Raw genomic sequence first — 7,500 nt, 5'->3', positions numbered from 1 at the left:
TCTTTCAGTTATGAAAAGTATAACATAATAGCTTTGATTTGCAGGTGTTTCTTTTTGAAGCCTGTTACTCAGGTTCTGTGTCACAAATGCCTTATGTTTTTCTGACACTTTAAAGTAGAATTGAAAAGTTGATTGATTTTTTTATGGGATGGCTGAAAAGTCCCTTTCCCCCGTGCAAGACAGTTAATTTCTGCACCTGTTTAGTTAATGTAATTGTCTCTTACATTGATATATCTCAAATAAGAGGGCTTTCCCATGTATGGGCCGCCTTTACACAAACTGTATTTTCGCACAGTGCCAGTTACACTGTTTGCTTCAGATACTAGGGCTAATGTTTAGTCCCAGTTCAGTCTGGTGTATGTTTGTATGGTCATTTTTAATTTGCTGTTATTCAGGGCATTTTATTTTAAAGGAAATGCAAGTTATATATTAATCTGCTGTTTAGTATAAGCTGGAGAGGGTTAAAGGGAATTGGCTTCATTTTCTGTATGTCAGCAGATAGCCTAAGGAATAAATTATACATGGTCCTGTTTTCAAACTCAGAACCACTCAAAACACAATTCACATTTCATAGACACTGAGAACAAATTCATTGAACAACAAAATGTACAGCTGCAACAGAAATAAAATCATCAACATTAATGCAAAATGTTTGAAAGCTCAACCCAGAATACAGTGAGAAATAAGCATTGTGAGGCCTTACTATGATGAGCAACTAAGCAGCATCCTTCAGTGCCCACTCGACATGACCAAGGCAAAATGTATCAAGTACACTGTTTTTGTTCACTCACTCCAACAACCACGGATCCACTACCAACTACCCACCAGGCTGCTCTTACCTGAGGTACCTGCCCCACCTTTCCTGGACATGGTTAGCCAGAAGGAGACCAGATAAACAAAACAACACCTGGAGTGAAATGAAACTCATTCAGAACGGCACAAATCCCCATTGACAACTGTACAAAGTACACATTTCATACCCTTGTCTTATACTTTTTTCTCTGTCATGCGTTTTTTAATGAAATCCATCCTCAACCCAACTTGAGCCTAAGACCTCTTGTAAAAATGACACTAAATGAAAATCCAGTCCAACACTATACAGGTGTACACGATTCTTCCTGCATCAGACTGCATCCTTGTCAGCAAAGTCCTAGTGTTCCACAACATGGAATTCCAGATCAGGAGCTACCCTGGCCACCCTATGATTTATAAATGTGTGAGTTGTTTACAATACTGGCACTTTCAATGCCCCTACTGAGACTAATATTTGGTAACATGTAGGTGCACATACTAAACCTAGAGTAGTTGATAATAGTTTTCACTCTTACTCACAAACGCTGGCTAATCTACAATGTATGTACTGTACCTGTGTACTATGTATGTATTCTACCTATGTTCCAAATTTCAGCTGTACACCACAAACCTATTAATTACCTTTATTTTTAAATTAATATTTTCTTGTTTGTTTTCTCCACTGTAACTGTTGATGTGCTGCATACCACTGTAAAACAGGTCTGTTTAATTTGTGTGCATACTGATCATGTCTAAATATCTAAATGTATCTGTAATTTTTCTATGTGGAGTTTTTCTCCCCGGGCCTCTGCTGAAAAAGGGCCTTTTTGACCCAGTCAGACACCCCTAGTTAACAAATGTAAAATAAATTAAAAAATTAATAAATTTGCACTATCACAGACCAGATTACAACCATATTTAAATACAACTGTTACACTGCAGCTAAAGCCCTCAGCATCCCAGATAAAAGACTCCGCTTCAGCACTCCACCAATATCATTATCCCCAGGGTGGATTATCAAGATGGGGCTGGCATACCTCATCAGCCAACTGACATAGCTGATCCCATCTCTTAAATACCATATACAGGCCCAGATAACTGCCTCCTGACTTGAATTCCAGTCTCCTGGTTGTGATGCCCAAAACACAAATGAATGGCCCAGAATCAACTCTTGTCTTGCACCTGTGAAAAAGAAAGCAAATAGTCAAAATAAATGCTAATGACTCTCCTCATCCACCCTTCACTGCTAAGTAAGCACTACCTAATGTAACCCAAAATGCTTTGCAAGACCACCTGCCCATCTTTTTAATCACATCAACTGACTGGCCCACTTTTGCTAAATCAAAAGCTCTCCCTGTTCTAAATGAGTAGGACAAATGCAATTGCCCCGCCAAACCTTGATTGCCCAAGGCACTCCACAAAAAATGATCCAAGTCCTTAGAATCACAGGTATCCCATTGTGGAACACCCACCCCAACCACCCTTGACACTAAAGATCCCATCGAAACACAGTTCAACTCCCACTTTGTGAACTCAATTCTATCCTTAGTATCAAAGGACAGTTCCAACCTCACTATCCCCCCCAACACAAATAACACTAATACAAGCTTTACCCTCAATCAAATTCCACTCTTACCTGGTTCCAAAGCTACTTAACTGACAGGTACCAAGCTGTGAAATAGGAACATTTTTTCTCTCTCTCTTCAGCTGCCCATAAATATAGGAGTCCCACAGGGTTCTTTCTTAGGACCACTACTATTCACAATCTTCACAAACAGCCTCCATACTTCCACACAACATGCATCTGTCATTCAGTATGCAGATGATGCTACCTTAATCTGTGCTGCACAAAACCTTCCCACTCTTCTGCAAACAACTCAACTAGCATTCTCTGATGTTGAAAACTACCTTACCAAAGCCCAACTTATCCTCAAGCCAAAGAAAACTCAGCTTATGATTATAACCAGTTCTAACAAAAACACTGATAACAGTCAATTCACTATCTACTCCACAAATGCTACTCCAATCGCTCCAGTGGCACAGGCTAAGCTATTGGGAATAACCATAGACTCCCACCTAAAATTTGATAGTCATCTCAACTTAACTATTAAAAAAGTATATGCCAAACTGGGATCACTCTACCATATCAACCATTTATTACCAACAACACAAGAGCAGCCATTGCTCGCTCCCAACTTCTATCCACCCTACTCTATGCATCTCCCATTCTGACTAATCTCAACAAAACTGAACTAAGCAAAATGGAAGCCTGCTATAACAGAATTGCCCGCTTTGCTGCAAATTGCTCATATAGAACTCATCACTGTACTGCTTTGAGACAGCTCCACTGGCTTCAACTGCCCAACTTCCTAACCTACAATCAGCTCTGCCTCTGTCATTCTATCTATTACCTCCCCAATAAGTGTCCTGCCCTCAAAAACCTAGTACATCATCACTCAGCCAAAAGGCCTCTTAGATCATCAAGCAAACTACTACTAGAAGTCACCAACAGCTACAATAGCTTTGGAGACAAACTATGTAATAATTCAGTGGCTAAAAAATGGAACTCTCTCCCCACTAGCATACAAAACACATAGTCCAAAGCCCCCTTTAAAAACCTCATTAGGCAACATCTCAAGCAAAGTTGGCAGTGTCATGACTGCTCCCCAGGCTAGTGAAAGCGGATAAGGTACATGTACTAAAACTAGAGTACTTGATAATAGTTTTCACTCTTACAAACACTGGCTAATGTACACTGTATGTATTCTACCTATGTTCTAAATTTCAGCTGTACACCACAAATCTATTAATTACCTTTATTTTTAAATTAATATTTTCTTGTTTGTTCTGTCCACTGTAACTGTTAATGTGCTGCATACTACTGTAAAAAATGTCTATTGTAATTTGTTTGTATACTGATCATGTCTAAATATTTAAATGTATCTGTAATTTTTCTATGTGGAGCTTTACTCCCCAGGCCTCTGCTGAAAAAGGGCCTTTTCGGCTCAGTCAGACACTCCCGGTTAACAAATGTAAAATAAAAACTAAATAAAATGAGGATGGTTTGTCCAATATCATTTGAAGCCCTTCACCCTTCTGGTATGTCTTGGACCTTACAAACTACACTAGCACCATGTTTTCTAATAAAATCAGTTCTCCACACCTCAAAGTATCTAAGACGTCACTAATCCAAAATGCATAATGTGGCCCACAACTTTTATATGGAGTAATCTGTCATTGCTCAGAGGAACCTTAGGGAAAGGGTTGAATCAATTTGTATCCACACTGTCTCTTTATGGGAATCAAGCCCAAAAGTGAAATTATGAAAGCCTTAAAGGGAGACTCCATACTGACCAGCTACTCTCCTCACTGTGGCCTCTGTGTGTAACAATTCCTTAACAATTTCCACATTATCCACAACTGATCTTAAATTCTTACATGTTTCATCTTCCTTAGTCACTCCCAATTTGATGTAATCCCCCCCCCCCCATAAAACCCTATAACAACTCATGCATCACTCACCAATCAGGATAATCCTTTAACAATTTAAATAAAATACCTGACCTAATGGGTGAATGTGTAATTCTACATCTGTTGAAAGACTTGAAAGGAATTCCTCCCTTAGCTCAACAAAATGCATCTCTGCCTCTCACAGCCTGCTCAGCAGAGGTATCCAAATGCCTCAAGTCTTAAGATGACCTGGGAGCCAACTTCGGTGTGTTGTTGCCATTGGACCAACATCTGGCACCCAGGTGGGTCTCTCTACAATGTGAAAACACACACGCAAATCTACAGGCTGGCCTGGTATACCTACCTATATTAAAGGTACAGCAAGCCTTGGGTTTCATTCCCAATCAACCCCAATCCGCAAACAGCTAGTCTTGGCATATCAGTTATCACAGTTGGACTGCTACTCCTTCCATCTCATTTTCTTGTCCTGTTCTGGAATTTCTAGTTCTTTTTTAACTTTATAACACTTTTCTTCAGATGACTTCTCTCAAGTGGCTTAAGCAGAAACAGATGTTAAATAACTGATGCTTTTCCTAAATAAAATAGTAAGAAAACAACCAATTACTTCTGTTAGGTAGATCAGTTGCATTTGATCTATGACCTTTTGTCGGGGAGACCATAGATGGTATTCACAGAATGGAGGTGTTTGATCAGTATACCACAGAAATGTTCTTGTTCTTTTCAGTAAGTGTCACGGGGTCTTGCACATCACCCACATAAGCTACCACCATCTCTGGCAGATGGGGTCTCAGTTTTATGCATCTTCCAAATCAAGGCATCTCAGGAGTGTGGCATCCTCCCCATGCTGCCCCGTACTAGCACGTTAGCCCAAGCATTTAGTGTAGGGATAGAACCCACAACTTTCTGACTTTCAGTGTTTAGAAAAGATAAGTATGCAACCTGCTAAGTCACTCAATCTTATGAAAATGAAATGCATATATTTAGTTTACTTTTAAGCTACTGAAAATAAATAAAATGTATGCTTTTAAAAGTGTGTAAAAAGTATATTTGTTAACTAGATGTGTGATAAGTATTTATTATAAGGGTTATAGAGTGCTATTAAATGAAATGTGTTCAATTAATCCTGGTGGTTAGCTGCATTTCAAAGTAGTTGCCAACTCAGTTCTCTATAGGTTATGGTGTTTCAAGATTATTCCAAGATGCATAATTGAAAGTCCCTCAATTATAAAAAGCAGTGAAACTACAGAGGAACAAAGTTGTTTTTTTTAGGGGGCAAGCCCCATTGCAATACCCCAGTGTGAATGGCTGTACCCCCACATCCCCTCCACTTATATTTACTCTCTGAGAGCACCAAACCTCGGACAACACAGAATACTCTGAGACACAGTGATGGCAAATTTACTGTATATAACTCCCCATCTAAGAACCAAGAGTCACCATGTCATTTTTATCATTGTACAGGAGAATCTTTTGCAGCATTTTGATCTCTTAAGATGTATATTACGCTTGGAGCTCAGCCTGCTGCTTTGATTAGCTTAAAGCTATTTGGACACACATCTAAATTGGTTTGGTAGTATCGGTACAAGATACACGCAAGGGAAAGACTTGAAGTATTGCTCCGATCATAGGAGCTTCCAGGTGCTAGAAAAAAATGAAAAGTAGTTTAGCAGAGAACTGGAGGTTATAGATCTAGAAATGTAATGAATTATTATTATTATTGGTTTGTTATTTGTGAAATGCAGGCTGTTAGAGAATCACACATGACTTTATCTACAGACCTATACAGAGGTAGCAATATTACAAAAATAGACTTAAAAGAATTACGTGCGGAAGTGCAAGTGTATACAATAAAACTGAATCAGATAAAAAAGGTGAAAATGAAAACAGAGTGAGAAAGTCTTAGAAAAGTGACAGTGATGATAAGAACATGCATGCAGTGCAGAATACATACTCTGCAGCTGAAATTCAAGTCTCTTGTATTACATATATTGTATAAGCATGACAGAAGTAAGTACTGTTCTTTTAATAAGTTGTGTGGAAACAGTGACAGAAAGTATCATTTTTCAAAGATGTGCTAAAGGAAAGACAAGTGCATTAGAGAGAAGCTCCAGAGAGTCATTTGACAGGTATGCAATATGGTGGGGGGGCAACAAAAAAAAAAAAGAAATTGCATGTAGTTAAACGCAAATAAATGAATGAGCTGTTTGCTGTAACTATTTAAGTAAAAATGGCTAATAAAATGAAATCTGAAACTGCATCAGAAACAGTGAGATAGCAGTACAAATCACAATGTTGGCAAGAAATGCTGAGCATTAGTAAGTGAAATGCTGAATTAAACTAGATGCAAGAAAAGAGTGCAATATTTTAACAGAAGAATTGGGTCTAAGACACAGAAGAGAGAGTTGTGTCAACATTGTTAACATTTTCAGAGCACAAAGTAAAATTGTGGAGTTGAAAGCTAATGATATGTTAATCAAATATAGAACATACAACAACTTCTTTCAGGTTGCAGTACTTAATATTCTGAGTTGAATTGTTAGTGTGGAGCTACACATATAAAACAAATTCGTAATGTGAAAGTAAAGAAAATATTGTTCTTATAAACATAAAGAAGCAGTTACAGAGATATCTTGAATTCTACACAGCACCATAGCAATGATCTATTCACAAGGAGATTATCATATGCAAATATATACTGATGCTTTGCAAAAATACATGATCCAGATAAAGTACCAGTAATTCTCAGGAGTCTGAGTAAAAAAATAAAGCAAGTAGAATTTGGAAAGCTTAGGAGTCATTAACACACAATTACAGTCAAAAGGATGGACACATAGTATGGGGTGAGTTGTGCAGCTAGGTATAATTCATATCTTTATTGAACACAAGCTTTGGAAGAAGTAATTTAAAAACAGTACCCATTGCTTACTGCGGAATGAGTGGGCTCAATGTTGACAAATGCTTGATTCTTTCTAGAATTAGATTAAGATCAGGGACTCACTCCATCAGATAAAGCTAGATGAAGAACACTCTGAACATGTATATTTTATACTCTTTCTTTGATTTCATTTTGTATTTCATTGGCACCAGAAGTATTCTAAGAGTTGCTTCACAAGTAACATAATACTTGAATGGAGTAGACATAACCATACAAAAAGGTATGATAAAAGATTGGAACAGCTGCTAAGCAGACTTAAAATAGCATTATTTCAAGCTAAATGATAACAAATACAGGGTCTA

The 7,500-nt window shown here is 37.9% G+C and overlaps 1 protein-coding gene and 1 non-coding gene across 5 annotated transcripts in view; one reads left to right on the top strand and one right to left on the bottom strand.

Moving 5' to 3' along the window:
- LOC122800620 overlaps nucleotides 1-17 on the bottom strand; it is a 3,629-nt gene extending 3,612 nt beyond the window's left edge. The window contains exon 1 of the ribosomal RNA XR_006364621.1: nucleotides 1-17. This exon is cut by the window's left edge and continues 3,612 nt beyond it. This is a non-coding gene — a ribosomal RNA (28S ribosomal RNA).
- The window catches only part of MYOCD (myocardin), a 191,388-nt gene that overhangs the window by 36,220 nt on the left and 147,668 nt on the right, over nucleotides 1-7,500 (top strand). The gene's annotated exons all lie outside the window — the stretch shown is intronic.

Source organism: Protopterus annectens, chromosome 4.part0 (genome assembly GCF_019279795.1).
Source record: "Protopterus annectens isolate FY-2018-M chromosome 4.part0, PAN1.0, whole genome shotgun sequence".
NCBI lineage: Eukaryota > Metazoa > Chordata > Ceratodontiformes > Protopteridae > Protopterus > Protopterus annectens.
The sequence above is the reverse complement of the archived record's forward strand: the minus strand, read 5'-3'. Positions and strand labels throughout refer to the sequence as shown.